Below are 7,773 nucleotides of genomic sequence, written 5' to 3'. Positions count from 1 at the left end.
CGCCGGCAGGCGGCCTCGGGGCGGTCCAGGCGTGAGCCAGCTCCTGGGCGCCCCCAGCCAGCAGGGGGCTGGCAAGCACCTGCTCCCCGCAGAGCGCCGCGGTCTTACGGAGTCCTCCTTGTTGCACATTTTGTTAAAACGCAGCGCTCGTTACATCCATCAGTGAAACTCAGTACCTCTTTGGGGAGAGAAGTTAGGACAGTGGGGTGGGAATATTCAGCAAAGGGTTTCCATTCACGTCCTTTTTTTTTTTAAATAAAATTTTATTGAAATATTATTAAAAAATATTTTTTTTTCCTGAGTATATTCCGAGTAATGGGATTGCTAGATCATGCTGCAGTTCTCTATTTGGCTTCTTGAAGTACTGTCAAACTGAATTCCATAGAGGGTGCACCATTTTACATTTCCACCAAAAGGGAAGGCGTGTACCGCTTCTCCACATCCTCTCCAGCACTTGTAGTTTTCTGTTGTTTTTTATGATAGCCATTTTATAGGGTGTGAAATAGTATCTCATTGTAGTTTTGAGCTACACTTCCTTAATAGCTAGTGATGCTGAACATTTTTTTCAGGTGCCTTTTGGCCATTTGTATTTCCTCCTTGGAGGAATGTCTATTGAGGTCTTATGCCCACCTAAAAATTGGGAGTCTTATCTTTTATTGTTGAGTCGCATGATCTCTTTTGATAAAGATATCATAATCTTGTTGGCTATGTGGTTTCTAAATATTTTCTCCCATTGAGTAAGCCGCCTTTTTACTTTCTTGACAAAATGTTGTGAAGAACAAACGTGCTTAATTTTGAGGAGGTCCCATTTATCTGTTTTTTCTTTTGTTGCTTGTGCTTAGGATGGAGGGCTGAACAAACTTAACACAAGATCTGGAAGACAGGCTAGCCTGCATTTTCTCTGAGAAGTGTGATGGTGTTGCCTTTATATGTAGGTCCTTGATCACATGGAGTTAATTCTTGTGTCAGGTGTGAGGTAGGGGCCTCCTCCTTTCTTTCGGATGTGGCTGTCCAGTTCTCCCAGCATCATTTGTTGACTAGACGGCTCTGGTCCAGCTGGGAGGGCTTGACAGCCTTGTCCAAAAGCACTTGACCTTAGATGGGACGGCCTATTTCTGAGTTCTCATTTCAGTTCTATTGGTCATTCTGTCTGTCTTTATGCCAGTACCATGCTGTTTTTACCACAGTAGCTACATAAAATGCTTCAGGTCAGGAAGTGAAAAGCCTCCGTTTTCCTTTTTCAAGACATTTTGGCTATTTGGGGCCCCTTACCCTTCCAAATAAATTTGATAATTGGCTCTTCTATTTCTGTAAAATAGTCTTTTGGGATTTTTATTGAGATTGTGTTGAATCTGTACATCAGTTTTTTAGTTGCTATTATAAATGGAATTTTTTTCTGACTTTCTCCTCAGATTGCTCATCAGTAGTGTACAGAAACACTATTGACTTTTGTTATTAATCTTTAGTCTGCCATTTTGCTGAACTGGTCTGTTAGTTCTGGTAGCTTTCTTGTGGATTTTTCAGGATTTTCTAGATATAGGATCATATTATCAACAAATAGTGACAGTTTTACTTTTTCCTTTCCTATTTGGTTGCTTTTATTGTTTTACCTTGCCTAATTACTCTAGCTAGAATTTCTAGCACCATGTTGAATAACAGTGGTGACAGTGGGCACCCTGTCTTTTCCTGATCTCAGCGGGCTAGCTGTGGGTTCTTCGTATGCACTTGACCATGTTGAGGAAGTTTTCTTCTATTCCTATTTTTTGTGTTTTTTTTTTTTAATAAAGAAGGGATGCTGGATTTTGTCACATGTCTTTTCTGCATCAATTGAGAAGATCATGTGATTTTTCTTCTTCAGTTTATAATGTAGTTTAAGGTACTAATTGATTTTCTTGTGTTGAATAACCCTTTCATAAACCCACTTGATCATGGCGTATAATTCCTCTAATGTCTGTAGGAGTTTGGTATTGCTTATGAATTCCAAAATAGATATTGGATTATGTTTGTAAACTGGTCTGTTTCTCTGGGCATGTTCCCTTTAGATTGTATTAAATCCAGAAGTTTCAATTTTACGTGATTAAATCGTAACGAGGGCTTTGATTTGGCCACTTCAGAAGGACATCGAATCCCTTCCCCCTTGTGGGTGGGAACTCACAGAGAAAACCACATGGCAGAGGAGAGAGTGGGCGTTTTGATGCTGTAGCCCCGGAAAGTAACTGCACAGAGACGCTGATTTGTGAGGAAGGAGAGAAGGCTCCCTTAGACAGGCAGAGGCCCTGGGAAGAGAGACAATCTGCTTGACTGATGGTTTTACAGCTGACCTTGTGAAGAGAACTGAGCAGCAGAACTTAGAAAGAAACGAGCCCTGGGGAGAGATGAGCCTTATACCATCCTCCTGCTGAGATAGGAAGAAGCTGGGCCCATGGAAACTTAAGAGGGAGAAGGAAGCCTGAACCCTGGCAGCCATTGGCAGACAATCTTGCCCCAGCATGTGGCAACAGACTTTGGTGAGGGAAGTGACTTACACTTTATGGCCTGGTAACTGTAAGCTGGCCCTGACACTCCACACATACCGACTGAATCTGCAGAACCATTCCAGGTCCTATCTGGTGAATTCTTATTTGCATTTCAGTACCAAGCAATTGAGACAGCCCTCTACTACTCCTTTCTTACCACCTTGACCTTCACATTTGTTGCAAGTCACATTCTTTTTCAGAGCTAGTTTTCTGGTTGCACCATTATAGAAATCTAAAGTTGCTGAGAGCGGATGTACAACATTTTTAACTCCCTTTCTCTCTGCATCCTTCCACCACGTCAAAAAACATATCAAAGGTGTCCCTGTGGGAGCCAAAACCTCCTCCTACTCCACCCTCTTTGATGGCCTATTTTCCCCTTTTGTCATATAATTCTTTTTTCTTTGCATCAGAGAGCACTTCATAAGCTTGAGAAATTTGTTTAAACTTCTCACTCTCATCTGGATTCTCATCAGTGTAGTATTTCAAGGCTGGTTTCCTGTAAGTCTTTTTCACCTCTTCCTGGGTAGCATGGGGTTTGGCCCCTAAAAGATCATAGTAGGTGGTTTCTTTCACTCTTTTCTATAGCTGGCGAGAGGGCTGAGGCCAGTAAGGGGAAGGGGAAAGAGCACACCACTGTGCACAGCTCAGGCAGCCGCTGCTCCTCCACTTCTCACTGAACGTTCTGGAAAGTTTCTTTTTGATGTCTTCTTAATACCCTTTCTCTCTAGTCATATTTTCCTTCAATTCCTTGAATTGATTTGGAGGTTTGTGTGATTATCATGGATTAGTTGTCATACAACCTGTGTCTTCTAAGGATTTTTGGTTGTTCCTTTGGCTGAGCCATCGCTTCCTGTTTCTTAGATTGGCTTGTAACTTTTTGCTGATATCTAAGCATCTGGATATGTTGGTGAATTTATACTGACAGTCAATTTCTTTATCTTGTGTAGAGGTTTCATTTCACAGCTCTTCTTTGATTTTTGATTCAACTTATTCTAAGTTTTTAACATTGTCCAGTTTAAGTTATCAAAATAGGACCAGGGACTCACTAATGGGGTGCAGACCAGATCAAGGGTACAAGGGACCCTAAAAAGAGTTTTCCTTCTTGAAGTTTTCTTGCCAAGCAGCAGATGGTCGTAGTTGGCAAACCTTTCCATGAAAATATCTCCTTTTTATCTCCCCTTGCCAGTGATTCTGGTCTTGCCAGAAGTGAGACTGAAAGTGGGCTCTGCTGGCCAGGTACCCTGAGGAGAAACCAATTTTCACCTTCCAGCGCACCCTCCACCTTCCCAGGGAGATGTTTGTTTCCCCCTCAGCTGGCTGCAGTGAGCCACAGGTTTCACCCAGGCTCCTCTCCCTGAGGGTGGAGGGTGGCCGCCTCTCCTGGCCGCCCTGGCTAGTAACTCGTGGTTTCTTTTTCAGCTTCTTCATCTTTCTGTCCCTCATCCTCGTGGGGGGTGCACAGCACTCTCCTGGTCTGCAGAGCCCCAAAGCAGCTCCTCGGACGGCTTTTTGCCCTTCCTCTGTTGTTTTTGTGAGAGCTGAGCCGTGCCTACCTAATCTGACACCACCTTCCCGGAAGTTCTCCATTCACTTTAAAATGGAATAAGAGGTTTTTAAAGAGGTAGGGAAATTAGCTGGTCATGGGGGCTCACAAAATTTCTAACACTTCAATTCTGAGAGTTTGATTAAATGCTAATGCCTTTTTTCCCAAAGTCTGAGGTGAGTAGCAACTAATCTCTAGGGACTGGTGTCCTGCTTCCAGTTGCATTTAGGTATTTAGAGTGTGAGTTGTGAACTTCTAGACTAGGCCACCTTGAAAAATCCTCCCCCTCTGACTGCTACACCATCAGGGGACCGACTTTACAAGATCCTTTCTACAGGTTCAGTTGAGTTCAGCATATTCTTGCTTTCATAAGTGTACTAGTGATTTTTTAACATTAATTTTGTTAAACCAAAGAATACTAAAATACATTTTGATTTACCAACTATATTTCTTTACTCAAACTCTTAAGTTAGGTATAAGCAACTCTTAATTTTCCACTGGAGAAGCAGTCTGGCTATTCATCATTTACATGCATGTAACATTGTGCTGGGTCCCAGACAGGAGATTTAAACCCTGAACTGCCCTTAGAAATCTTATAATTTTAAAAACGCTGCTAGGTGACTAGAATATTGGAGTTCTCTGTATTGCTTTTATATCATTTTTTGCAACTTTTCTGTGTTTGAAGTTATTTTGAAATAAAAAGACTCAAAAAACACTTGAAAGAAGATTGAGAAATGTTCATTATAACCATTAAACGAGTAGACAAATTCAGAAAATAAACTATAACTAAATTCAGAGGCAGTTTGTTAATAAGCATATATTCAAATGAGCTACCTGAGAACAGGGGTTTTTGTTCATTGTGTTTCCTGCTATGTCCCTAGTGGGTCTGGACAGTGCCTCACACACAGAAGGTTTGGACTGTATATTGGTCTCCAATATGCATTTGGACTGTATGTTGGTCTCCAGAGTAGTTACTTAAGCTGCACCATACATATTTCAAATTTCAATAATGCTGTCATTGCTCAAAGTAGGTTTTTTTCCCAGGAGGTACTGGGGATTGAACCTGGGACCTTGTACGTGGGAAGCAGGCGCTCAACCACTGAGCTACACCCACTCCCCTCAAACTAGTTTTAACTTTTCTTCGGGAATTTCCTTGAAGGCTAGTCTCAGTCCTTTACAGCCATATTTCAATTTTTGAAACAAATCAATATACTCTGAGCGGGTGAGCTTACCTACATTATTTATCAGGCATGGATCCAAATAACTTCCTCAGTTCATTCTCAAAGGCTGAATTTACCATCCTTGAGGTTATTAAAAGAATGCCATAAGCTCTGAAAGCAATTCTCCAAGAGACGTGTCAAAAAGGCTTGCATTAATAAAGCTTCATTGGAAAAGTATCTAACTGCCTGAGATGAATCCCTTGAAGAGAATGGAATTCATCTGATTTATTTTTGTGTTTGATAAAAAAAAAAAAATCAATTCCATTATGCATATTTACATTGTATTCCTGGAAAGGGCTTAAGTGCTTTTGATTGAGTAAATAAAGAGGCATAAGAGTTGTTTGTTCTTTACCAATGCTCTTCCAAATATTTTAAGCTGGCTGAGAACAGGAAATAGTTCTTCCTTATTGTTTAAACTTCCATTTGCTATCTTTTACCACCTCTATTAACTTTCGGAAGTCCCAGAATCTTTCTTTTCTCCATGTTTAAGCTATTATTTTAAACAAAATAATACATGATTATTTTCAAAATTCAAATAGTATTAGAATTCCACAAAGTAAAATGTTATAGTCCTTTTGGAATAAAGAAAGCAGATTCAACACGTAGAAGATTTCCAAACCCTACTACAGTGAAAATAAAGGGATTTTTTTCAAGAGTTTCTGTTTTGAAATATGCCTCACTTATTAAAAAATTCTTAAAACATTTTCATTAAACTAAATATAAAATAAATGCCATGTAACTATTACCCAGATCAACAAGTGAACGTTGCCAGCACCTTAGGAGCTCCCTGGGTGCCCGTTCTTAATAAAGCCCTTTCTCTCTCCAGTAAAGATGACCTCTTCTTGTCTTTTGTGGCAATCACTTCTTTGTTTTCTCTATACTTTTCCATCTAATTAGGCATCTATAAACACCATGATTAGTTTTGCTTATTATTTTCTTAGTAAAATTTGCCATTTTAACCCTTTTTGATGTTTATTGTTATTTTATTGTTTGGGGTTATAAATTATCTTTTTTTTTTTTTTAAAGTTGTAGGTTAATAGAAAGATCATGCAGAAAATACAGAGTTCCCGTATAACTGTCCCCATTTTAAACATTTTGCATTAGTGTGGTAAATTTGTTACAAGTGATGAGAAAATATTACTGTAATTGTACTGTTATCTATAGTTCATAGTTTACATTAGGGCTCTCTGTGTTGTTTATCTTGTGTTTTGTTTTGTTTTTTAATTTTTGTTTTAGCAACATATATACCACCTAAAATTCCCCCTTTTAACCACATCCCGACATATAATTCAGTGGTGGTAATTACATTCACATTATGTTACCATCACCAAAACTCTTCTATCATCCTAAACAGAAATTCTGTATCAATTAAGAAATAAGTCCCCATTCTCTACCCCACCTTGTCCCTTGGTAACCTGCATTCTAGTTTTTGACTGTATGAATTTGTTTATTCTAATTTTTCCAAATCAGTGAGATCATACAATATTTGTCCTGTGTCTGGTTTATTTCTCTCATCAAGATGTCTTCAAGGTTCATTCATGCCATCGCATGTATCACAACTTCATTCCTTTTTATGGCTGAAAAATATGCCATTGTGTGTATATACCACATTTTGTTTATCCAGTAATCCATTGATAGATACTTGGTTTGCATCCATCTTTTGGCAATTGTGAATAATGTTGCTATCAACATCAGTGTGCAAATATCTGCTCAATTGCCTGCTTTCAATTCTTTTGGGTATATACACCTGATCTTTTTTAATCAACATCATATTTATGAGATTTATATGTCATTTATTTTATGTAGAATGCCATTGTATGAATGTACTCCATTTATATATTCTACTGCTAATGAACATTTGGGTTGTTTGTAGTTTTGGACATTACCGCTAGTGCTGTTGTAAGCTTTCTGCTGTATATATTTATGCATTCCCGTTGGCATATAGCTAGGAGTGGAATTGCTGAATATTAGGGTATGCAATTTTCCCTCCCAACAATACCACAAGAGCATTTCTGTTAATTCCCATCTTTGCCAATGCTAGGTATTTTCAAATTTTAAAACTTTTGTGTTCTTTTGGATAAATAGTGGTATCTCATTGATTTAAATTTAATTTCCCTGGTTTTTAATAAGGCTGACCACATTTTCATTTATATAAGTTGAAGAGCTTGTTTAAGTATCTTGCCCATTTGTCTCTTGGGTTGTCTGTCTCGATTTTGTTTGTAAAAGCTCTGTGTTTTTCTAGATCTAAGCTCTATTCGGTTATGTGTTGCTAACATCTTCACTAGTCTGTCTTTTCAGTCCATGACATTTTTTAGAAGTAAAAAGTCTTAATTTTAATACAGTCAGATTGATTAGCCTTTTCCTTAATGATTAGAGCCTGCTTAATAAAATTTTCCCACCTGAGATCATAAAGATGTTCTCCTATATTATCTTCTAAAGGAGCTAATTGTTTTATCTTTCATATTTACTTTCTTTCACGTGGAATTGATTTTTG

General features: G+C 38.7%; 1 pseudogene; it reads right to left on the bottom strand.

Moving 5' to 3' along the window:
- Positions 1 to 2,528: 2,528 nt before the first annotated feature.
- On the bottom strand, positions 2,529 to 3,959 carry LOC101423049 (dnaJ homolog subfamily A member 1 pseudogene; annotated as a pseudogene).
- Between the last annotated feature and the right edge of the window lie 3,814 nt (positions 3,960 to 7,773).

This window comes from Dasypus novemcinctus, chromosome 12 (genome assembly GCF_030445035.2).
Source record: "Dasypus novemcinctus isolate mDasNov1 chromosome 12, mDasNov1.1.hap2, whole genome shotgun sequence".
Taxonomy (NCBI): domain Eukaryota; kingdom Metazoa; phylum Chordata; class Mammalia; order Cingulata; family Dasypodidae; genus Dasypus; species Dasypus novemcinctus.
This window is presented reverse-complemented; position numbering and strand designations above follow the sequence as displayed.